At 34.4% G+C, this 25,536-nt stretch overlaps 1 protein-coding gene across 5 annotated transcripts in view; it reads left to right on the top strand.

Annotated features, from left to right (window-relative positions):
• CNTN1 (contactin 1) overlaps positions 1 to 25,536 on the top strand; it is a 368,724-nt gene that overhangs the window by 111,741 nt on the left and 231,447 nt on the right. Inside the window, exon 3 of one of the 5 annotated variants that reach the window (XM_058743099.1) lies at positions 8,877 to 8,975. The exons of the other annotated variants lie outside the window; for them this stretch is intronic. The gene's annotated coding sequence lies outside the window, so the exon portion shown is untranslated. The remainder of the gene's footprint in view (positions 1 to 8,876; positions 8,976 to 25,536) is intronic. 5 annotated transcript variants of the gene reach the window in all.

Raw genomic sequence — 25,536 nt, 5'->3', positions numbered from 1 at the left:
GTCCGACGTCAGCCAGGTCACGATCTCGCGGTCCGTGAGTTCGAGCCCCGCATCAGGCTCTGGGCTGATGGCTCGGAGCCTGGAGCCTGTTTCCGATTCTGTGTCTCCCTCTCTCTCTGCCCCTCCCCCGTTCATGCTCTGTCTCTCTCTGTCCCAAAAATAAATTAAAAACGTTGAAAAAAAAATTAAAAAAAAATAAAATAATCTTTTAGTATTATTGTGGAAGAAGGAAGGACAGTCAGATGGTTAAAATATATATATATATAGCTAGAATTATGTAACATTTCTATAATTTGATAAAGGAATATTTCTATAATTTGATGAAGGGAAAGGTAAGTTGATAAACTATTTGTTTACCTGGATTATCTAACTACCTTTGAATGTATCTTGACTGTTTTTTCCAGTTTTTAATAGGGAAAAAGAACAGATCTTTTAGGATAAATATTCTCAGACATTTCTGTAGTTTCAATCATTGTACAATTGGGTAAGAGAGGTTACCAAAACTCAACTTTTACCTGTCCATACTGGTAACATTAATTGAAATTTTGAGGGAACACTGTTAAAATTAAAATTGGAAAATAGTGTTGTTGGAGTTGGTTGGGCATAATTACTTTTACAACTTTCTATACACTGAATTCCAAACTGAGGTATGCTGCTAAATGTTTAACAACTGGCTTTTCAGGGGAAAAGAAAAAAAACCCTGGGTTTTAGCATTTGCTGATTTCAGCCCTGTAAATATTTTCACCATGGTTGATTTCAAGTTAGCAACATGATGTCATTGAACATGGAGTTAGAGGTGCCCAATAGAACACTATTATATAGCATTTCCACCATACAGATAAAATATGTATAAACAATCTTTAAAGCACTGACAATAGTAAAATGTATACGAAGTGATATATTTTGAGTATTTATCTTTTTAAAATGTAATTTATTATTTATTTATTACAAAAATTAATGTTATTTTTGAGAGAGAGAGGAGAGACAGAGTGCAAGCAGGGGATGGGCGGAGAGAGAGAGAGACACAGAATCTGAAGCAGGCTCCAGGCTCTGAGCTGTCAGCACAGAGCCCAATGCAGGGCTTGATCTCACAAACCGTGAGGTCATGACATGAACTGAAGTTGGACACTTAACCAACTGAGCCACCCAGGTGCTCCTAAAATATAATTTATTTACATGTAGGTTTATATCATTAAATTATTAATAATGATTATATTTAAAACTGGCTTGCCAATTTCCCAAAAATTAAAATAGACTCTTAAAAGCTGGTATGGGCTGGCTCCAATGGACCACTGATTCCAAACCTTTTGGGATAAGGATCATTAAATTCTCAGCACTGAGCTGGATTTGGATCCATAAGCTCCATCAATGAATATTTGTTAAAGGGCTCAAATCAATGGTATTTGGATCAGAAAAAAGCCAGGTTTCTTTACATTCACACTTGTATGCCCCAGACCCCTTTTTTTCTCCCCTCTGTTTCATAAACCTGTCATTCTTTGTATCACTAATTAGGAGTAGTTTTCGAACATGATTATTATTGGCTTATGTAACGGCCTCTGTACCCAAGGGTTTTTTGCATTTGGTAGTTTTGCATTAAGAAGGCAGTCTAGGTCATAGGTTATCCTTATAAATTAGAACTTGTTCCTATTTTAAATTGCTTATCAATTTTTAATTTAAATCCTCATGCATTTCAGTAAAGTATCACTTTGTTCAGAAAGATCCCTATATTCACTCCCTAAAACTAAAATATTAGTTATATTTTCAAGATGCTTTTATGAATGCCTCTTTAATTTCATAGGACAACCATCTGTGATAAAATCTTATCCAGGAAATTACAGTTGCACATTTAAAGATAAAACTTCTTATGAAAAAGTAAAGTTGATTGCCTTATGTAATAACTCCATGAAAACAAATATTTCACAAAAGAATTTACTGGTACATTAATATCCTGCTTTGAGACTTAGCTCTTGGTAGAAAATAAAATGTGTTCTGAGGTATTCATATCAAAAGGAACTTCTACAAAATTGCTTTATTAAATGAGAGTGTAAAAGTTACCTTTTATATTTTGAAACTATGGTCAAATAAGAATGGGAAGAGTGTGAATACCAAACACTTGTGCAACTTATTTCTGAAATAGCTCTAAATCTGTAGAATTCTGCATCACTATAGATTCATTGTGTAAAAATATGTAACCTGTCTTGTTAGCAGTCAGAACAGTGGCTATTTTGGGGAGGTAGTGGAGGGTGGGCCTTTAATTACGTATTGTTTGTTGATCGGAGTGCAAGGGACATAGCTGAGTCAGTTTGTGGAAATTCAGCAAGTTAAATGTACATTAATATGAACTACAGTATAATTTAAGTTTTAAAATATTTGTGTATATATGCAAATCCCACGTGAATGCACACAATATATACTTGTGCTTTATAATCATGATGTGGTTATGTTAAAAATATATCTATTTAGTAATAATGAGGCTAAAACTTACAAAAAGTCTACAAAAACAGTTTGTATTTTAAAGTATCATACAATCAGATATTATAGTAAATGTATCATCTATTTTTTGTTGGCATTTGTTCATTCATAAATTCATAAAATCAACCTTTTTTCCCCATTAAGCCTGCTTGAAGAAGTTACTTATGGGTTGGATCATTCTTTTCAAAAGCTTAAACATCTTAAAAGACCTAAGAAGGTACAGACTTCTGTTAAATAAAAAATCGAGACATAGTGAGGTAGGCTTAAATTACCTTGAGACTAGAAATATATTTGGACCAAAATATTTTGTAAGTATTTAAATTTGTTACTGGAAGAAGACAAGCAGGATATAATTTTTTTTAATGTTTATTTATTCTTGAGAGAGAGGGACAGAGCATGAGTGGTGAAGGGACAGAGAGAAAGAGAGAGAGGGAGACCCAGAATCTGACGTAGGCTCCAGGCTCCATTCTGTCAGCACAGACCCCGATGTGGGGCTTGAACTTACAAGCTGTGAGATCATGAACTGAGCTGAAGTCAGACGCTCAACCCACTGAGCTACCCAGGCGCCCCTAATTATTTTATTTTATTTTATTATTTTTTTTCCAAGTGGGATATAATTTTCAAAGCTTTTCCCTGATGTGTATCTAGAGACAGATTGGCATATATCCAGAGCTGTTCAGTAGATCTCATGGGGTAGAATTGGTTGCTGATGTCTTTACTTGAAGTTAAATATACCTTCAAGAGCTTTTAGTCACTTAAAAAGAAAAACTACTGTAAATTGGTGATAGGGATTAAACTGTGCACTTGTGATGAGTACTGGATGATATATGGAACTGTTGAATCACTATATTGAACACCTGAAACTAATATTACACTGTATGTTAACTAACTGGAATTTAAATTAAAAAAAACCCTGCCTCTCTTAAAATAACTAAAAGTAAATATGATTAAATAAGGATTATAATAATTATTTGGGAGATATTATACCTTCACCGACTTGAAAGGCTTTACATTATATTTTTCAATTATACTTGTAACCATTAGTAGGATTCTTAGTACCTTTATTTTACGTGGAGATTGAATTATAATTGGGTCTTTTTTAATTATTATTTTAAAAAATTTACATCAAGTTAGTTAACATTTAGTGTAATAATAATAGCAGGAATAGAATTTAGATTCATCCCCTACATATAACACCCAGTGCTCATCCCAACAAGTGCCCTGCTTAATGCCCCTTGCCCATTTAGCCCATCCCCTCACCCAAAACCCCACCAGCAACCCTCAGTTTGTTCTCTGTATTTAAGAGTCTCTTATGGTTTGTCTCCCTCCCTGTGTTTATATTATTTTTGCTTCCCTTCCCTTCCCTTATGTTCATCTGTTTTGTATCTTAAATCCCACATATGAGTGAAGTCATGTGTTTGTGTTTCTCTGACTTATTTCGCTCACTATAATGCACTCTAGTTCCATTCACGTTGTTGCAAATGGCAAGATTTCTTCCTTTTTTGTCGCCGAGTAATGTGATGTGGCCAAATTTCTTAAGTTTCTTTGAGCGGAACTCCTCATGGTAAGTAGAAGTAAGTGCTACTTATTTCACAAGGGCTGTACTGAGCATTGTTTATTCTTATGGGATATGTTTAATATATACTAGAAGTTTTCCCTTTTGCAATCAATTTGTAAATGATGTCAAGATAGCAAGTTAACATAGGGCTTTCAGTTCATTTTGTTTCCTACATCTCAGGGTATCCACCTTATTTTCATTGCACAATTTCAAGTCTGAGTTATTTCTTTGACTTCCTTAAACAATTCTGTTTGCTCCCAAACACCTAGTGAGCTACAGTTTCATTCTTAAAATGTCTGCTGTAAATTCTTTAAGTATCCAATTCTTTACCAACTCTTCATCTTGTTGGTGGTTTATTCCCCCCTTGCTGTGTATAATATTATAATCTCATTTCACCATCTTCTTATGATATCAGTCATTCTTTTATCCTTTGGATAGGAGTGAGAGAAGGACACTGAGTTACCCAAGTCCTGAAAGCTTTCCAGGATTCCTCCCAACCTCTTCATACTACTTAGTTCTACTGACTCTGATGTTTAAATATCTCTAGAATATTTGCCCTATGTCCACATCCCTATATCTGCCTTGTTTAGATCCTTATCACTTCTGGTAGATTCCAAATAGTATTCTCTTAAACATATTCTTTTCATCTGTTTACTGCTTCCAGTCTATCTTCCAGTCACAAAATCTAGTCATATTCTCTTGGTGAAATCTTTAAATATCGCTTTCTCTGCAGAATAGCTTCAAACTTCTTAACAGTACTAAAAATGTTCTATATAGTCAGAATTGTAACAAAGGTTTTAAAAAGCCTTATATAAATCAGATTTTATATAATTGTGCCTTATCACCTGGCAAATGTCTATTGTATTCAGATTCTCATAACATACACAATTCAGTTTCTCAAGCATATTATGTGATATCCTACCTTGCCACAAATGCACATGGTTCTCCTTACTGAAAATGAATTTTCCATCAAAAATATTCTCCAAGATTAAGCTTTGGGGAAAAATTAATTAATGTTTCTAAAGTCTTACTGGGTCAAGAACTGTGTTAAGTGACATATAGACATTGCAATATTTGAATTTCCTAATAACTCTAAGATGTTGATATCCTCTCCATCTTAAAGATGAGGAAATCAAGGTGGAATTTAAAGTCTCATCTGTATGACTACAAAAACTATATTTTAACTCTTGTGCTCTAAATTACTTATTTAATTTTCACAGAAAGCTAGAAATGGATGTTTAACTTGATTTCTATATGACACGAATGATATTAAGTTGCTCTTCATGGAATATGGGTAGCATGTGCAAAGTAACATAAATTCAAAGAAGCCTGAATTTATTTTCAAATTTGTCAATCATTAAAACCCATGTTAGTTCCTTTATACCACTCAATTTCTTTAACTATCACCACCTCCATGAATCATTTCCTCATGCCCTATGGGCAGTTGGTAATGCCAGTATTTCTTCTGTTACTATACCTCTATGCCTCATCTAGTGGAATAAAAATTAACAATTAACACTTACCCAGCAGTTATTTAGCATGCAGACACAGTGCCCTTTAGTAATTATCTCATTTGCATATCTTAAAGTATATCAAAGTGATTATATTAATCACTCTGCATCTATGTATTTACCTGTTTTCATCATTAAAGTATGATTACTTTGGAGGCAGCCACTGACCTGTACATACTTGTTTTCCTAGCATCTAGCACAATTCCTTTCTTGTAGAAGGTACATAATAAATATGTTTAATTAAACGAATGTGCTATGATTAGGGGATGATTATAGTATTGGTAGGACAGAGCAAGAAAAGAAGGAGTGTCTTAAATCTCAGAGAACAAATGCAGTCTGCTCCTACATTCCTTGAGCTCAGGAATGTGGAAACTTTGGTAGCCTCAGTTATTTTCCTAAGGTTACATGTCACTATGTTTTCTTATAATGGATGTAAATTATGCGCTTTTTCCAAATGACAGTAGTCAGACAGTCTAGTTATATATCTTAATAGATACCACAAGTTTAGTAGACTAAATATGCTTTGATTTATTTCCAAATTTTGATTCATTTTAATGACCCTATCGTACATTACGGAGTTTATATTTTACATGCTTTATAAATTCAAAATATTGGAAAGTCTCTTGATCTGCAGAGATGAAATTCATCTCAAAATCTCCATCTCTGTTTTCCATCTATTTGAAAAGATCAGTCAAGTGTCTTTCTTATGCATCGCTGGACTTCCGGAAAGTGGAAATTGGTTCTTATTATCACCTTTGGGTTTGTTTTATCTAAGAGTATAATTGGCTACTTTTCCTGAGTTGTTTTGATTCAAGGCTTACTTGTGGCTCCCACTCTGATGTTTTAGGGATTTACCACCCCTATAACTTTTCTCATGCCGTATTCTTCTTTGTAGACTTCTAGTGTTGGTCTCTTCTAGTTGATGAGGTGTTTGTGTGTGTGTTTCTCAGGTCTCTCCCCACCTTTAAGACCACTGATAGTGAAAATTCACCAAGTAGATACAAAGTTGCTATCTTCATTGTAGACTTGGGTCTTGAGTATTTGTATGGGAGAAAAGATACTGACTTTGTCCTCACTCACTGCGGGAGGGATGAACTAAGCTTTTCCTATCCACCTGGTTATGCATTATTGAATCACGTCATCTCAGAGAGGTTAATTTTCTAATGCTTACATGAGTAATTATTTTAGTTTATGTCAGCAATTTATATCTTCAAAATGATTGTACTCTATATCCTCATACCTGATAACTTACATTTTAAAGTTTTCAATTTCCTACTATTTTTAAATGAGATGTTATCTTCATACAAAACTGCTTCTATAGGTGATTAATTTGATAAAACTCATGGCAAGATATTAATCCTTAGCTATAACTTCTATGATTTTTAAAATGTTTGAAGACTTTCAATCTTCTGTTTAAAGAATAAAGAATGTCACTCAGATAAATATTTTAAAATAAGGTCTACGATGTAGTTCACTTGAAGTTTATTAGGTTAGAGGCAATATATATAAATGTGCATATAGTCTGCCCGGGGTAGGACAAAACATTATGGAATATGGGATATATAATAAACATAGCAATTGGATGGTTAATTTCTCAGACTGCCATTTAGAATATTTTAGCATCATTTTGATCAGTTAGGTGCAATTATCTTTTCTATGACTTAGTAGGCACGCTCTCACGTGCATTAGAAGAAAGAAATGTTTCCCCGAACTTCTGTGAACTCCATCCATGTTGTCATCAGCACTCCTCCTACCCTCACAGGCTGATATCAGTTGCTCCTGGTTTATTGACTGGAAATCACTGTGTTCTTCCTTCAAGGCTGAACTGCTTCTTGTGCAGTGTAACTGTTAGATGGCAAACCTTGGTTATATTCTATTCTTGGTCTATATCTTGGTCTATATTATTCTCTAGTCTAGTCTAGCCCTGAGCTGTGAAATTGCAGATTTCACTCAGATCTTACAAATAGTCAGATGTGATAACACAAAACTATGATACTTGTATGTGTATGTGGTACCTATGTATATGTAATAAAGAGAGGCTTTGGAAAGACATGGTATTAGGCTTCTAAATGATCTTAATAACATCATATTTAGTCTGCTTTTGGTGGAAAAAGAAAGCTTAATTAATTTTTACACTAAAGATACTTTGGGAAATTGACAAGTATTTGTATACATTTGCTATTTTACATGGCTCTCTCACTCTAGTGTTTGTGGTAAATATTATTATGACATTTTAAAATGCTATGTGTATTTTTCTGTGATGAATATCAGCCTAATGAAATGAACATTTTGTTTTAAAGCTTTCTTTTTTGAGGCACTGAAAAAAGAGCAGTAGAGACCATGGTGTGTTCTTAGAAGCTTAAATTCTAAGAGAAAGGGCTTTTAGAACTATTGACATTACCAGAAAAAAAAGGTGCTTACCATCCAAAATACTTAGCAGTAATGAACACATGTACCCACGATGGTGATTAAAAAAAATCTCTTCCACATTATTCAAATAAAAGTTAATTATTTTTAAATTAAAGTCTTCTAAGAAAGGTTATCCACATGAATCCAGGAAAGATCTCCTATAATTTATAGCCATACATCACTCTTTATGTTTTATTTTTTTTTCTTAATTTTCAGTTTAGCCTGTTGATTTTCCTGAAATGGTAAGGAAAAAAAAAACAACTCTGTACATCTCACTTATAATGTAAAATATTCAGTCTAAATCTGCAGAAAGTATGTCTTTTGAATAAAAGAAGCAGATAGTACAGTGTTTCTGCCAAAGAGAGTCCAGTTTAAACATTCTGCAGTATGCAAATGTTATCTCCTCGATGTGAGTGTTTTCCCTGAGTAGATGTTGCAGAGTTGGAGCCTTCTGCCTGTGATTTAGGTTGTAATTTTATTTGTGGAAATAAACCAATTGCGGAGCTTCAATTGTCTTAGCGTTGAGGTGATCAATAGCCCATTACTGGATAGAACAGCAGCTACAGGAAGTGCATTGAAGATTTTAATGCATGAATTATGCATGCGGTGCTCATTCTTTAGTTTCCGAACAGAATGACAGGGTTTGTGAAGTCGCCTCAGATAGTTTCTTGCATTAAGTGACTGCAGTGAAATGCTTAATATTTTCAGGCATAGAAGCAGCATTGACTCAGGCCAGCCGAATTTGGAAGATGTAAATCCCCCAGCTCCCAGCACAGAATGCTTTATTTGAAAGTATTGCTATGTAGAGAGCCAGCTTCGCTGTCATCTAACCTGCTCTTCCCAGAAGGTTGGCTGAAGGATGGGAGCGGCTGTGCCTGCCTCTGAGGTCACAGCTTGAAGTCCTTTTAACTTGCTTTCTGCTGCAGGAGAGAGGCGTATTGTGGTATAACTGTCGCTGCATTTATTCAAATGGACAATTTGCAATAAATACTATACCCAGCACAACAGATAACTCAGCATATCAGGTAAGCACAAGGTTTTTCTCTAGGTAATTGTAAGTGAGAATGTGCTGAGTTGGGATAACGGTGATGCGGTATTAGTAACGTTGACTCAGACCTCAGTATTGCGATGCAGCATCAGGGTTCTGAATTGTTTTGTTCATTGAAAGGTGACTTTATTTTATATTTTTGACAGTATTGTGCCGTAAGGTATTTTATTTGCATGCAAAAGCTATTCAAGAATGTACCAGAGCTCCGATGTGTGTGTCTTAGATAGCTAGCCTGCAAATTGGGGAGGGGCAGCACTGAGCGTGAGCTGAATCAATAAAAAAAATTATCTCCTTCTGGAGAAGTTTTAGCAGGGTTGTGGTATTCCTTTGGCTCAGATTATTTCCTTATTGTCAACATTTTCAAATTATGGTGAAAGATGTTGATAGACACCAAAAATGTTCAATCCTTCTACGGTAGAGGATGGCACTGAGGTACTCAAACTCAAATACTGTGTTGCATACAAATTGAACAGATGGAATTGAAATAATTGGGAATAGCATGTCCTTGAAGGAAGACCTTGTTGTCAGAAACAAAACAGTTTGACTTCTACGTGTTTTGTTTTCTTTCTTCCTGTCCACAATGCCTTACTTTAAAAAGAGTGGGTAGATGGCATATTTGGAATTTACTACCCCCCCCCCGAAAAGTTTTATTTTTTTTCTTGATGTTTTCAATTAAGCTTATGGAATTATAGAACCCACTATAGAAAAGCCAAATAAAATCCACAAAAACTCTGAAAAACTGAACAGTAAAAATAATGTACTACTATATTTATCAGTCTTTGTGAATTAAAACTGCTTGTTTAAATATCACGGCAAATAATTAATAAATATGCAAATAATGTGCGGTATGATATGAATTCCTTGACCTCTCTTCAGGGTGGGAAAATGGCATTAAATATAACATTTTAAGGATAACTTTAAACAGTAAATATGCACTATTAATGTATATATATATACACACACTATTAGTATATATACACACATGCATATATGTACACATATGTATTTCTACACATATACACTATAATATATAATTGATAGAACATAATATATGCAATATAACATGTATGTATATGTCCTTCCTCAAATATGATGCTAAGTTTTTAAAAATATGTTTGCTAAATAATCTATCAAGAACCGGTAATAGATAATGCTAAGTATGCTTTGTGAATAAGCATCACCTATTAGAAAAAAAAAGGAGAGAAATACAGAGCAATGATCATAAGAACACAGGGGAACTACCTTTCAAGCATTTCACAATGCATTTTATTCTGTTGTGGTATTACTCTATTATATTTGAGTTTCCTTTCAACTGCCTGGTAGTATGGTGGCACAGAACTCACATTATAGAACGTTTTTAAATCTGCAAAGCTGAGCTAGTTTAGGCACAGGAGGAAACTCACACGTTGAGTTTTTCCTTAGGGAGGGGAAGATAGGAAGGAGAAGTAGCTGCCCCTATACATTTTAGAGTCTCCTGATGCTGAGTCACGGTGTTCATTCCTGCTCAAATGCCTCCTGACTGAGGTGGCCCATTAACAGCTAGTAAAATGGAATAGAAATGAAAATGAAAAAGAATGGAGGGGGCAGAAACCAAAAGATATTTATTGCCCAAAGACATATAAATTCTGAGTAATGAGCATAATGGCAGTGCTACTTGTTTGATCAGGCTGAGGTGACAGTAGAAGAAAAGCACCCATGCTGGATGACAAGAACGTAGCAGTAAAATTAATGGGCTAACATGGGGAGATTGTATAAACAAAGGGGTCTGAGTAGCACTGCACTTGTTAAATCTCTCTGTCATTGTTCTAGTCTCAACTCAAACCATTACTCAATATCACTGAAAATATGTGATGGTTAGATAAAGAATATTTCCTGGATCATGTGAGGGAAATCTGGAATGAGATGTGCTCTGCTCCCAGTTCCCACAGTAGTTGTAATTAATTTTTATAGATTGTCAATTGGGAGAAACTAACAAGAGATTAATGAGAAAATTTGAATATTGACCACAATATATGAAGTGAGACGCCAAAATGAGTTTAAATAATGATTATTATGGCAAAGCATAATCATATTAGATAAAGTTAGAAAGGAGACCGAGGACATACAAAAAGGGTATGATAAATGGAAAGAGGAAATGGAATGAGAAACCCATATAGCAGTGAAATATTAGCTATAAGATTTTGAAAGAAAAATGTACTTAATGAATAATTGATATACATAATTAATGCCCCTTAAAATCAACTTATAAGAATTCTGAAATATTATGATTCACTAATGTAAGACTTTGTAATTTACTTTAAAAATGTATTTTAGGGGCGCCTGGGTGGCGCAGTCGGTTAAGCGTCCGACTTCAACCAGGTCACGATCTCACGGTCCGTGAGTTCGAGCCCCGCGTCAGGCTCTGGGTTGATGGCTCGGAGCCTGGAGCCTGTTTCCGATTCTGTGTCTCCCTCTCTCTCTGCCCCTTCCCCGTTCATGCTCTGTCTCTCTCTGTCCCAAAAATAAAAAAAAAAAAAAAAAAAAAAATGTATTTTAAAGGTGACAGTAGAGTAAGAAATCAGTGAAGGGTTTTTTAAAATGGTAAGCTGTCCATTTTCTTTTTAGTATACTTATACTAATAAGGGTTGTTTGTACATATGTTATAATAAATCTAAGTAAAAATCTATCTCTATATTTTTATATATCTCTATATGTCCTATATTTAACATTAGTCATAAACTAGGGTTGTAAAAAAGTTACAAATCATTTAATAGAAGATTAGGAGACCAAAAACATTTGAAGAGAGATAATATGTCCATTTTCCAAACTTAAAACACGCATAAAAGTTTTTTTCAATCTGAGTTTATTTTTTTATGATAAGGAAGTCTCCCCTGTATTTTTTTAGTAAATAGTTCTGAAGAATTGTAAACTTTGTCAAATTCAGAAACTTTTTTAAGTATGAATTTATAACAAAGAGTGACACCAAGAAATTGTATCTTCTCTTTTCTCCCTTTGGAAAAATAGTAACATTAATTTCTCCCTAAAATATATTTTCTAAGAAATTAGTGTTTGAATTATTTTACTTTTAAAAATGCTCCTAAAATTTGACTCTGAGGGGTGTGTCATTTTAATATAGCTTCATGAATGTTTCAGCAATGTCTTCCCTCTGATTCTAAATATAAATTTTACTCTATTTTTCATTGCTTTCTAGTCACTTTCCTCTCATAAAACAACTCAGTGTAATGAAGAATTCACTTAAAGATCTTCCTGTGTGCTCTTGCTAGGGATTCTGGCTCTCTAGATGTGAAAAAAGAAGAGGGGCGGTGCTTTCACTAGAACAAATAATTCAAATGTAGGAAAAAAAAGTACAACATAGTGTCATCTAAAACATTTGGTAAAAGTTTAAGTGTCATAGGACAAATAAGGAACCATAATCAAAATTTTTAAATGGAGCCCAGGAGAAAAATGTACATAAAAGCATGGAAGCAATAATTAATATTTTATATTCCAGTGTCAGGGTTGAAATAGAGGAATTGGACTGGTAGAGTTGAGAACAAACACGGTGGGAGCAGATTATTAAGACCCTAACCACTAGAATAACATGTTTAGACTTAGTTTTATAGTGATTGGGCACTCACATCTGTTATTCAATCCCATTGGGGCCATTTAATGCTCAAAAAGTTTCTGACCCCTGAATCAGATGAATGGTGAACATTTTTAAATGATTGTTCATTCTAAATTAAATATTGTATTAATCTTGCCTTTTATTTTCTATATTCTAATGCCTCGCTTTGCTGACCCTGGGAGGATTGCCCTTCCTGAGGTTAGCCAATTACTAGTTAGTAAACCAATGCCCCCTGAGTGAACTTTTCAAGTGCAAATCAAGCAACCTGGAGTCCACACCTTAAACCATCTTCCTTATTAAGGTTTTCACACTCTGGCCAATTTCTTCCTGCCCTAATCACCCCTGGGACCTGTACCAGACAACTAGGGATGCTCTGGTGCTTACCCAGAGCTTCTGAAGTAATTCAAACTAGCCCCCGTAAATCCACTTTTATCCTCTCTCCTTCCTGAGAAAATCACACTGAAGGCTTTTTGCCTATAGTCTCCCCTCTCCTTCTGCCTCTTGATTGACCCCCAAGCCCTAAGATTCCCTGTGTGCCCCCATGCATGGTATGCCCCCTTCTCTTGGGATCTGTGAGTATAACAAGTATCTTTTCAGTGGCAGTTATCATCAGATCCATTGGCCTTACCATACTCAAATAATAGCAAAATCTGTATTAAAACAAACATGAAAAAGTCTTAACACCAATTAACATCAATGGAAATTATATATTCCCAGTATTTAAAAGAAATAGATCTAAGTCTTTAAAAATAATTACCATTTTATTAAATTGCTATATTATTTCAGATTTAAGGGCAAATCCTGAGTGAACCTCCTCTAAACATAAGCTTAGCTTTTTTCTAAGCTGTGGTTGAAAGAGGGAGGGGATATCCTCTAGAAATATGAATGGACAATTAGAAGTTTTTAGTCTAATGGCAAGCTACATAGGTCTAAAGTTTGATCATTTTCCTGAGTTTGCTTTAACTTGTAGCATTTCTGTTACATAAAAACAAGCATCTACCTCATCAAGCGACTAAATCAATGTCAAAGAAAAATGCCACCTTATGCTCCTAAAATATCAAATTCTGAAACTGTAATTATCAAATGCTAGTGTTGTTTATATAATGTCTTTGGTATCCAGTAAGCAACACACATCCTAATTAAGAAATATTTCTGCTACATTAAGCCTACAAAATTGAATTGAATTGTCTTGAAAATGTGGTGTCCAAAAAAAGGTTTTTGGTAATCAGTAAATGCCAAACTTTGGAACAATGAACCAAACACAATTAACCATAAGACTAATAAGAATTGGGCCACACAGAGGTAGTGCTCTGAAGAATATATACCAAAAGACAGTAATGATCTCTTTCGGTGGTACACTCTATTACTTCAAAATACCATCACTGAGAGAAATTGAGAACATTAATTGACTTTAAAGGGTAGAAGAATTAAAACATGAAATGCATGTTTGAACCTAATGGTTTTTAACTTCCCTTTCTACTTCAAGATTGTATGATATGTTATGATTGCAATTGCAGTAACCCTTTAAGAGATGAGCCTTTGATAAAGAAATTCAAGTGGAACGTTGAAGACAATTTAGATTGATAATAGGTTAGAAAAGACACTAGTCATGCTAGCAGATGGAGGGCAGCAAGGTAGGTGGCTGGGAGGGAATCTGGAGGCAGAGCTGTGCCAGAAAGAACATAGGAATTTAAACAGATGGAAGATGATATATTAGTTGGCAAGAAGAGAAGCTGGGTGACAAACAGGAGGATCTATTGAAGAACTGGCTGAGCAGACAGCCAAGAGGTGATTTGGATGGGCCAGTAATAAACAAAATAGGTCAGTATGAGGGCACCCAAGTTCCAGAACAAGTAGGCAAGAATAGTGGAAAACAATTGCGGTTGTTCCCTTTACTCGAACCTAGGAAACGACTTTTATTATAATTTTTTAATGTGCTTTGAGATCATGATGAATGGTGATCTTCTATGGAGGAAACATTTTAGTAGAAAATTCAAAGATGCTCACTACTGAAAAAATTTATTCTGTAAAATTATCAAGAGCATGAAATTTATTTTTTATTTCCTAGTTTTGTGTTTTCTATATTTGAATTCTGGCCTTGGATTGGCTAGTAAATGAGAAATTGGCTGGAAAATAATGCTGAAGGTTAATGTAAGTAAGTAAGTAAGTAAGTAGAGAATCAGAACTTTAGCTCCTACCAAAAAGAGAATTTTTCAGTCTATGAAAAATTTGAATTTAATTGTATGTTTAGAAAAATTCCTTATATTGTATTGCCTGTTTAAAAAAATTTTTTTAATGTTTATTTCTTTTTGAGAGACAGAGAGAGATAGAGCACGAGCAGGAGAGGGCAACAGAGAGAGGGAGACACAGAATCTGGAAGCAGGCTCTAGGTTCTGAGCTGTCAGTACAGAGCCTGATGCAGGATTTGAACCTAGGAATCATGAGATCATGACCTGAGCGGAAGTAGGATGCTTAACCCCACTGAGCCACCCAGGTGCACCTCCCTGTATCGGATATTAAAAGCAGTGATAGCAGTGCCTCAGTGAACATAAAGATGATTACAAGTCATTTGGTCTCTTTTCTGTCTTCAGACTTATCTACCTTTAAATCACTATATTCTTAGATAATTATTTGTGCTTACAAATTAAGTAGAATTGTTTAATGTAATTAAGTACTTTTTACATGACAGTTGCCACCATGAAAAAGTGCCACGCATAGTAACGTTCATAGGAAGGTGCTGACTTTACAGCTATTCTAATTGGCTTTCAGATGGATACATGGGTTCTAAGCAGAAGAGATACTTCCATTTGCCACATATATAAACTTTGAATTAATACCATTCTTTCCTTTGTTCTTCCATCTAAACAATAAACTTATTTTTCTCACACATCAACCATATTTCTCAGGTCAATCTATTGCTATCTATTTTACTAGCCAAAGGTCTTATGCCAGTATACCTGAAATTTTGATATTTATTGCTGGTGTGATCATTTCTAAAATATCTGCATTCCAGAGCACCTGGCTTGCTCAGTCAGTAGAGCATTGACCCTTGATCTTGGGGTCATGAGTTCAAGCCCTATGTTGGGCACAGAGTTTACTTAAAAAAAATAAAATATCTGCATTCCAATTAATTCCACATACAGAAGCAAAGATGATTTATCAAGGGTTATCTGGGCTTTATGACTGTTCTTTTCAAGTGAAGCTTTTAGTTGCCATTTTAATCCTCTGAATTAAACTTTTGAGCACAAGGCTGATAGCAGCATCTTCCCAAGTTCTAAGTAATTCTCTTCCGCTGGGGAACCACATTTGCCAAATTCTACACATATGTCAGCCACTATGCCAGACTTTGGGGATACAAGGATGAATAGAACATGAATCTTTCCATCAAAGAGTTTATATTCTAGTGGAACAAACAGATTTTTATATGTTAGATACTATGGCACGATTTAATAGATGGAATAATGCTATGTACATAGGTAATAGATATGTATCCCATGCTACATAATTATGAATCTCTTGAGGTCACAGAACATTCTAATTTATTAATTCAGCAAATGTTTATTAAGACCCTTCTCTGTGCAGTGGTTATGCAAAGGGAAGTTTATTCCCCGTTGCCATGGGAAAAAAACAGTCTCTTGAAAAAAAGAGAGGAGCAAACAAAGTTTATTGGACAAAGATAGCTCTTGTAAAGATGTAAACCAGGTACAATAGTGCATATAAATTGGGCTCTAGACAAAAGTAGGGGAAGGCATCAAGAATAATCTCCTGGATGCAGCAATCAAAGGACAATTAGGATATTTTAAAATATTTGTATCATTGTTTATTACTTATAGTTATAAATGATGTTCACTGAAAAATTTAGAGGTTCACACTAAAAAGAGGTAGTTAACACAACTTGAAAGGATAGAGGAAGCAAACTATGTCTTTAGTGCTGAGATAATTGCTTTATTTTTTTTAATTTTTTTTAACGTTTTTTATTCATTTTTGAGACAGAGAGAGACAGAGCATGAACAGGGGAGGGGCAGAGAGAGGGAGACACAGAATCTGAAACAGGCTCCGGGCTCCGAGCTGTCAGCACAGGGGCCCGACGCGGGGCTCGAACTCACGGACCGCGAGATCGTGACCTGAGCCGAGGTCGGCGCTCAACCGACTGAGCCACCCAGGCGCCCCGAGATAATTGCTTTAATGCATGTTCTCATTTAATCCTTTCTAGAAGACGATGAGATTCTCACTTTAAAGGTTAGAAAACCAAGACTGAGTTTACCCTGTTTTTAAAACTATAGGTTCAGGATTAAGAGATTAAAATTTCTCTGCTATATTCCCATAATTTTGCTTTTTTTTTTTTTTTTTTGCATGTTGCAGGAACCTTCAAATGTCAAAGCATGGATGCATTCAATGATAGCTTGTACTCCTATGTTCATAAGTGTGTTCACCTATCTTTTATTGAACTAAAATGGACATACATAATGGAACCAGTGCAAAGTTACAAATTTATTTTATTAAGATGTCTGTGATTAGAAGAAAGTCAAGTATAATTTGAAAAGTAAACTATCCATAAACAAACTCTAAAAGAAAAAAAGGTCACTTTGCCCAAGTGTGGAAAATTTGAATGATGGATAAAGAACAAAATGACACCTGAGGAAATACATACATTTAACAAGATGCCCGATACATGGACCAGCTTAAATGTCGTTGAGTAGATTGATGAGTAATATGTTTTTAATAAATTGATATTACCCAGTTTATTATTGTTTCCTCTAAAATGTGAATTAGTGATAAGAACTTTTTTTACTGCTTTTCCCTGGGAGGATGCTTTCAGAAACTTTTTTCCTTCTTAACTCCTTTAGGAGAAAATGTGGTATTAATCAGGCAAGTTTTCTGTATATAACTAAAGAATAGAAAGGGTATCACTTCTGTTTTATTGATCATTGCATTCCTGGAGTCTAGAACAGGGCCATGAACATAGTAGATATTCAATAAATATGTGATGAATGAATGGTCACATGAATTAATGTTACCACATTTTATTAATTCTAAGACACTATGCTTGAGTCACACTGTTAAATTAATAGACTTTGAGGATCATATTATGTAAATGGACATATCAAATGTAAGATGAATCCTGTAGTAGTAGGAATTTTTTTTTTGTAGTAGGAATTTTTTATGACTATCTTGGCCTAAAGTATACCTGTACCTGGAGATCTGAATGTCAAGTCAACAATTTTAGCTTCTTTACGAGTATGGTCTTCAATCTCAATGAAGACCAACTTTGCTATGACTTAGGGAATATGCCTGGCTACCAAGATTTACATATCTTTATGTCTTACAGCACCCTCTCTCCCACCACCATGATCCATGAGTATATTTTGTGTTAGTTTTCACAAGGAATATGTTGTAAATGGCAAGTTCAGGGATTTGGAATGACCATACTATGTGGTTTCTTTCTTCTTTTTTTTCTTCTTTTTTAATTTTTTTTTACTGATTTTTATTAATTAGAAAATTCATATAAAAATATTTGGTGACTTAAAACATGAGCAGATATTCTGTCCAACAAAAATATTTTGAATATTTTAATAAAAGATAAATCATGTATTAGGTAGAACTTACATTATGTAAATAGCAGGGATGAAAATAACTGAACTCTTTTAAACTATTTTACATAATATTAAAAATGTTTTCAGACTCATGGGCACAATCATCATTCTATTTATGTCTATCCATATCCTCAGCATTTAGCACATTGCCTGATCTATTGTAAACAGTTGCTTAATATTTGTCACTAATATGTTGATACTAAAGTCTTCTTGACTTACATATTTAAGTCATAACAATGATAACAAAATAGTTCACAATGAGGCAGTAGCATTGTTAAGAAAATATTTTAAAAGTGGTGAATATATTCCATACTGTGGCCTATTCATAGCTGAATGACAAAGTATATAAACAGTGTGTTTAGAAATAAATGACCTGCCAGATAAACAGAGACCTAGGGCATAAAAATGTGTCTTATTGAGTCTGAGTTGTCTGATATTGTTAAAGATGACTTGAAATGCAACATTGTTTCACTGGAACTTAATGAAGATGTTAAATAAATAGAAAATTTATGAGGGGAGTAGATCAGGCATAAATAATAATAAATATTTTGAGAGACATGGTTATTTGTACCAGAATACTCAATTAGAAGAGAGAAAACATGGCCAATCCTTTACATGGATACATTTGGATGAGACCTGTGCAGGAGAGCATGAATACCAAATAGTGTTGATTTTTAAATAAATCATTTTTTATAGGAAAAAATAAAATTCTTTGGCAAAATGATTGTTTTGAAGTTATTAAATACAAAATAGTATTACAAATATTATTTTATATGGTCTTTATTGTAGTAGGATGTAGCCCTCACTTATGGAAATATTAATGTCTTTAAGTGACACCCTCCTTTCATTTAAATTGAACTTAAATAGATGCTTCAGGCAGTAATGAAAAAAATATTTTTGGGTAACCTAAGAGAAAGATTATTTAGAATTTGTTGGCCATTCCCTTATCAAGGATGAAATGAAATCTTAGAGTTGGAAGGGGTTAGTTTTTATAAAACTGTGACTAATCCTTAGTTTTTACATGTGGAAACTGAGTTTCTGATGATTGAGACTTATTATCTAAGGATCTACTATTTAGGCATACCTACATATAGAAAAATAAGTTTCAAAGCATACTGGTTAGAAATTTAATAATAATACAAAAATTACAGTATTTTTTCCTTAACTGTAGGACTCTTGATTCAGATTTAATGTTCTTCATGTAATTAATTTCTTAGTTTAAGGGAAAATTTTCTTTAATGAATTCTTTAGCTTCTCTAAATTATCTATTTCGAGAAACATTCTTAAGAAAAGAAAGGAAACTTCAGTGAAAGAAAATCACTCCTCTGTAATTCAAAACAGAATTCTTAGATCTTAACTACAGAAGTATAATGTTGCAAGAAATTCATGAACATTGATTAGGAAATGGGTACTCACTGAAACATTCTCAGAGTCAGTATAAAATTAGTTCTTTAAAAGAACTAGTCATTTGTCAATCAATGGGTTGAAAATAAGTGCTTTGGTTATACTGTTAAAAACAAAAATTTCAGTCACTTGTAATTTAGGAAGAAATGAGTAAATGTGTTAAAATGAAATGGAGATTGTATAAATCTCCATTTCTCATATACAAAGCTGATTGGATTAAATTAGTCCAGCAAAGTGTGGATATGCAATAGATACTACATGCAAAGAACTATGAAGAGTCCACCTAGCAATTGGTAAAATAAGGAGAATGAAGAACAGAAATTTAATTTGTTAATTGCCTGAAGATGTTATCACCTGTGTCAGGGCAAAATTACTCTATTTTGCTGACAAAATAAAGCACTATTTAGAGGGAGAATTGGTTATACCAACATTTGTTCATTTTGTACTTTGTGCTAGGAAGTGTGATAAGTGTTTTGCATATTCATTAATGTCATAGACTCTAAGTCTAAAGTTCTCTTTTGACCAGCAAAAGAGCAGACCCAGGATTAAAGTGAGAGATGGCTAATGTCAGGGAAAAGACAAGATCCCTGAATAAGGGTCCTTGCTTCATACTTATTAAGATCAGAAGGTTTACAAACATGATGGGCATGTGCAAAGAGACAAAGAAACTGGGAGCATTAACTTGGAGACATGAGGGAAAAGGGGGTTTTTGAAGATATACAGTGTTTGGGGTTTGGGTCAATATAAAACAAAATCCTGGTGCCGGGCAGATGGGTAGATGGTTGTTAATGGCAGACAGGAGGCACCATGTCTGTTTAAGTTAGCTAGCCTAGAAGATAAGACAGATAGGGGGAGTAACCTCAGGGTTAATAAGGCACTTTTTCTTTTGTTAACCATCTCCCCTCTGGGCTGCTTTGCCTGCAGTACAGTGGTTCATAGTCCAATTCACCAATTTACTTAACCTGGCCCTATCCTCCTGTGAAAGCAGCTTTTCTGCTATAGTACTAAATTGGGGGTGCTTCCACCCTGAATATCTAATCCTGTTTATTTTATATACCTATGTATTGGGTACCTTTGCACCATTCCTATTTTAGGCCTTTGCCTCTCCCTCTCTATTCTGGGGGCTCTGCACCCCCTCTCTGTTTTGGGGTGCCTTTGCATCTCCCTATTCCTGGCACCTTTATGCCTCCCTATTCTTGGTGTGCCTTTGCCTCCCCCTCTATTCTTGGGGTGCCAATCTGGTTTACCCAAACTCAGGTGTGAGCATTTTATGACTTTGTATTTCTTTATGCTTTGTTAACTCGTGTAAACTCGGGGGATTCCTGAGCTTATCCCCCACACATTAAAATGCTATCACTGGTGTAACAATAAACATGGCTTTTTAAAAAATGTTTATTTATATTTGAGAGCAAGAGATACAGAGCACGAGTGGAAGCGGGGAAGAGAGACAGGGAGACACAGAATCGGAAGCAGGCACAGAGCCAGCTGTGGGGCTCAAACCCATGAGCTGTGAAATCATGACCTGAGCCAAAGTCGGAGTCTTAACCTAGTGAGCCACCCATGTGCCTGTAAACATGGTCAACTGTGTTAATAAAAACCAATATTTTAATTTTGTTTAGGAAATGATATTTTTTGTCATATTGTGTCATATATATGATTAGTTATTTAAGATATAATTTAGGATTTAATCTTCATAAACCATTGCATAATTGTATATGAAACAAATTACAAAGAAATAAAGCCCCTATTTATTTATTATTTTGTTAACAGAGTGATTAGGGGCACCTGGGTGGTGCTCAGTTGGTTAAGCTTCTGACTTTGGCTCAGATAATGATGGTTAATGAGTTTGAGCCCTGCGTCAGGCTCTGTGCTGAGAGTGAAGAGCCTGTTTAGGATTCTCTCTCTCCCTCTCTCTGCCCCTCCTTACTTGCTCTCTCTCTCTCTCAAAATAAATGAATAAACTCAAAAAACAAAACTTAAAAGAATGGAGTGATTAGGTTTAGGCTGTAAAGAAACATTACAAAAATGCATATGAGTAGAATGGAAATTAAATATTCCATGTAGGCAGTAAAAATGATTATATGCAGATTGACTAAATTGGGGAAACAGAATCATGTGATGAATTTAGAGCCTGATCTAGAATGAATTCAGCAAACAAATCAGTGGAAAGTTTCAGTTTATAGGTGATAGAAGAATTTACTTTAGCAAAGGCATGGCAGTAGAAGTTAGAAAAACCACAAAACCATAAGGACAGTTGATATGAAAAGAATAGAGGAAATCTATCAGTAATTGCAAAAAAAGAGATGGCAGCAATGGGGGTGGATGGTGAGAGTATTAAGGACTCACATGCTTCCGTGAAGTCTCCTGCAGACTTAAGTATTCATTTCATTTCTTCCTGTGCATCATCACCCCATAGAGCAGTTTTTATTGTCAAATATCTGTAACAAAGTAATTCAAATCAGCCACAGATGTTTTTTTTTTTTCATGTGCATATTTTTGAGAAAAAAATTCAAATCCACTAATGGTTACTCCTTTCAGTTTGTGTCACTTTCAAACATTGTGTGACCTATTTATGACAAGTAAAAGTGTGAGCTGAAAATTATTTGAATTTTCTTATTTTCATACATCTTAGAGAAGAGATGAAACAATGAATTGATAATGTAGACAGCAATTAGAGCTGTATCTTACTAGCTATGCACAGGCACATGCCTAAATAAGGAGCAATAGTGTGAGTTCAGCAGGAAGGAGTGAGTTGTTACTCTAGAACTCCTAAACTCTGCACATATATTGTCATAGGACAGTAAGCTTTATGCCTACATGGGATGGATTCTCAGGGCTGCAGTTTGATATCAGAATGAACATAAGAATTGTATATAAAGAATGCTTCTAATATTCATTGAAGATTTTATTTTAAATTGCTTTTTTTTCCCCAATGACATTTCTGTAAAGTCAAAATTTCTCTTAGTGTTTAATTTTGGGAAAATGCTTTAATTCAAAGTTATTCTTATTTCTTTTATTCAGTGTGAGCTGTATAACTGATTGCCTTTACTTTCTTTTTATTTTACTTTGCCTTGGGAGCTAGGCAGCTTATAGCTAAAATTTCTATTCAATTAATAAGTAATGTGCCGTAGGCTAGTTTACTTGATTCTCTTCATACTGGAGTCTCATTCTTTTATCACTATGTTGAAAGCTTTATTGACTCTATTAGCTGCCACAAATTCTTTTCCTAAGTATTAGTGCATATATAATGAACATGTAAATATGTAAATAATTTGAATTAGCATCTAGACCCTCACCTGATTTGATGAGTCAAGAGATCCAAATGCTGTTTTGGATTTGGGGTAAATACTAATCTGACTCCTTCCAGTTCTCTTTTAAAAAGATGCAGATATAATAAAATGAAGAAAGGATATTTCAAAACCTTCTCCAGCTGAGTTATTTTTTCAAGGCCTTTCAAGAATGCATGTCATATACCTGGTGGCTGGTAGCTAGTCCTTAGGTCTTCTCAAAGATGAAACTCCTCTTTTATTAAATGACGTATCATAGTCTTGTAGTACAGACGGAATCTAAAACATCACCATTTTTATTGAAAAGAAAAGGGCAGTAAGATTATAAAGGAGAAAAATCACTTCCTTCTCCATGAATTGGCTTCTCATACAAAATAATCCAATATAATATACAACTGTAATGTGATAGACTTTGTGATAGATTCATAGTAGTAAGCAATAGATAATGAAGAATCAAAAGAAAACGTCCTTGCACACTTAGAAAGATCAATAAATATTAATGGGGTGGTGTCATCAAACTACTGAACAAAGAACCAGCAAACCTTGAAATTTATCCCTTGAGATTTTAGACAAATGGATTAATCCCTCTAAGCTTCAGCTTGCTAATGTTTAAAATGGGGATTAGAAATATCTGCCCTCACCAATTCTCAAACTGTTTGTGAAATACAGATAAAGCATTCCTGGAACCATTAATAACTTTTACGCCTCTAAAAGGTATAAGGGCCAAAGAAAAGTAAACTTAATATTAATACCAACAATGAAACAATCAACCTTTGATTAAGAAGGTAAATTTTACTTTATATGTAAATATAAATAGAAAGAAAGAATGAATGGACAAAAGAAAGAAAATCATGCATTCAGGGAAAGTAAAACAAATGCAAAAACTACATTGATGATCGACCCCTTGGAAATAATATTCAATCTTCAAATCATTTCCTGCAAAACTGACTCAGACAGTTGTGCTCCAATCTAATCTATCCATCTATCCTCTTGTTCCATAAATACCAACAACAAAACTTGGTTGGGTAACAGTGGAGAAACACTTGGAGAAACAGAGTTAAGTAGTGCTAGGCATTATGCTGGAGTCTCTGATTTATTCCTCTGTCATCTGGAGAATTTCTACAAAGGAGACTGAGTCTCCATAAAATACAAAATGCTAACAACAACTTCTATGATACTTTTGTCATATTTGTTAATATCTAACAGTGATTTGTATCATTAAAGTATTTTCAAACAATTTCTTAGCCATGTCATGTGCAACTAAAACAAACTTAAATTAGGAAGAACCTCTTTATTTTTTTCTCTGTGAGACGTAGAATACTACCTTAGTGGATATATGAATCCAGTAAAGAATTAATCAACCAACTAATCAACTCTTTAGAAAATAATATTGAAGTAGTGTATTCGTTAATGCTTACACCTTTAGCATTATAAATACTGTTTGTAGATTTCTATTTAAATTAAAGGATGTTTTATATAAAGGAATCTGACAATTTGCTCATTTTTTTCCTCAACTATCTCTGAGCACTGTCAGCTTGCTCAAATAATCTAAGGACTGGGCCAGAATTATTATTTTTCTTTCTCTCTATTTTTCAGCCAAGACTCTGAATTTATTCAGTACTTTTCAACTGTTATGTTAGATGAATCCCAAACAGTGTCCTGAGGGGCTACCCAGAAGGAGTGTGGTAGGAGGAGTAATAGTTACTGAAAGTTCTGCTCCTTTATGTGTCGTGAAACAAAATGGAATTGTTAAAGCTTCCAACGTATTCCTTGACCATGCTTTGTATTTTAGAGAAAGCTTCCAGAAGATGCAGACACAGTCTGAATATATTATTGTTACTGTTTCAGCTGACATAATCAAAATTTTCCAAAGTGATGATATCAAAATATGAGCTAGTCTTGAGTAACTTGCGTGTCTGAATGAATAAGCACAGATAGCTTTTGTATTATTCAGCTGTCTATGAGATTATGATTGATTCAGATATATGCCAATTGATTTGAGAGTGTTTTTTTTAAATTACTTTTTAGTGTTTATTTATTTTTGAGAGAGAGAGAGAGAGAGAGAGAGAGAGAGAGAGAGAGAGAGAGAGAGGAGAGGGGCAGAGAGAGAAAGGGAGACACAGAATCCTGAAGCAGGCTCCAGGCTCCGAGCTGTCAGCACAGAGTCCAATGTGGGGCTTGAACTCACAAACCGTAATATTATGACCTGAGCTGAAGTTGGATGCTTAACTGACTGAGCCACTCAGTTGCCCCCAGAGTGTTTTTTTTTTTGTTGTTGTTGTTAATGGGAATTGTGGATGAGGCTATTTGTTTATCTTTGCATTATTACCGTACTAATAATTTACTCGCCCTAATAATTTGTATGTATCTGCATGTTTTAAGTCATAATTCACAAAGGAATAGATATTTCATGTGAAATGTGTAGTCAAATAAGAATTTCCATCAACATTTTGGGATCCCTCTGGGACATCTTTCAACCATTCACATTTTGGGTTCTCAGGGGTTAGTCGTGCTTACAGAACTATATGCTCATTTTTGTTAAACATTAATTTGCAAAGTTGTTAAACATATCTTATCCTCCCATAATAATGCCTTAGTTATTCTCATGGTTGATGTGAAAGGCATTTCTATTACCATGTTATGGCTGGA

The sequence above is a fragment of the Neofelis nebulosa genome, chromosome 8, assembly GCF_028018385.1.
Source record: "Neofelis nebulosa isolate mNeoNeb1 chromosome 8, mNeoNeb1.pri, whole genome shotgun sequence".
NCBI lineage: Eukaryota > Metazoa > Chordata > Mammalia > Carnivora > Felidae > Neofelis > Neofelis nebulosa.
Note: the sequence above shows the minus strand (reverse complement) of the source record. Positions and strands in the feature narration are given on the sequence as shown.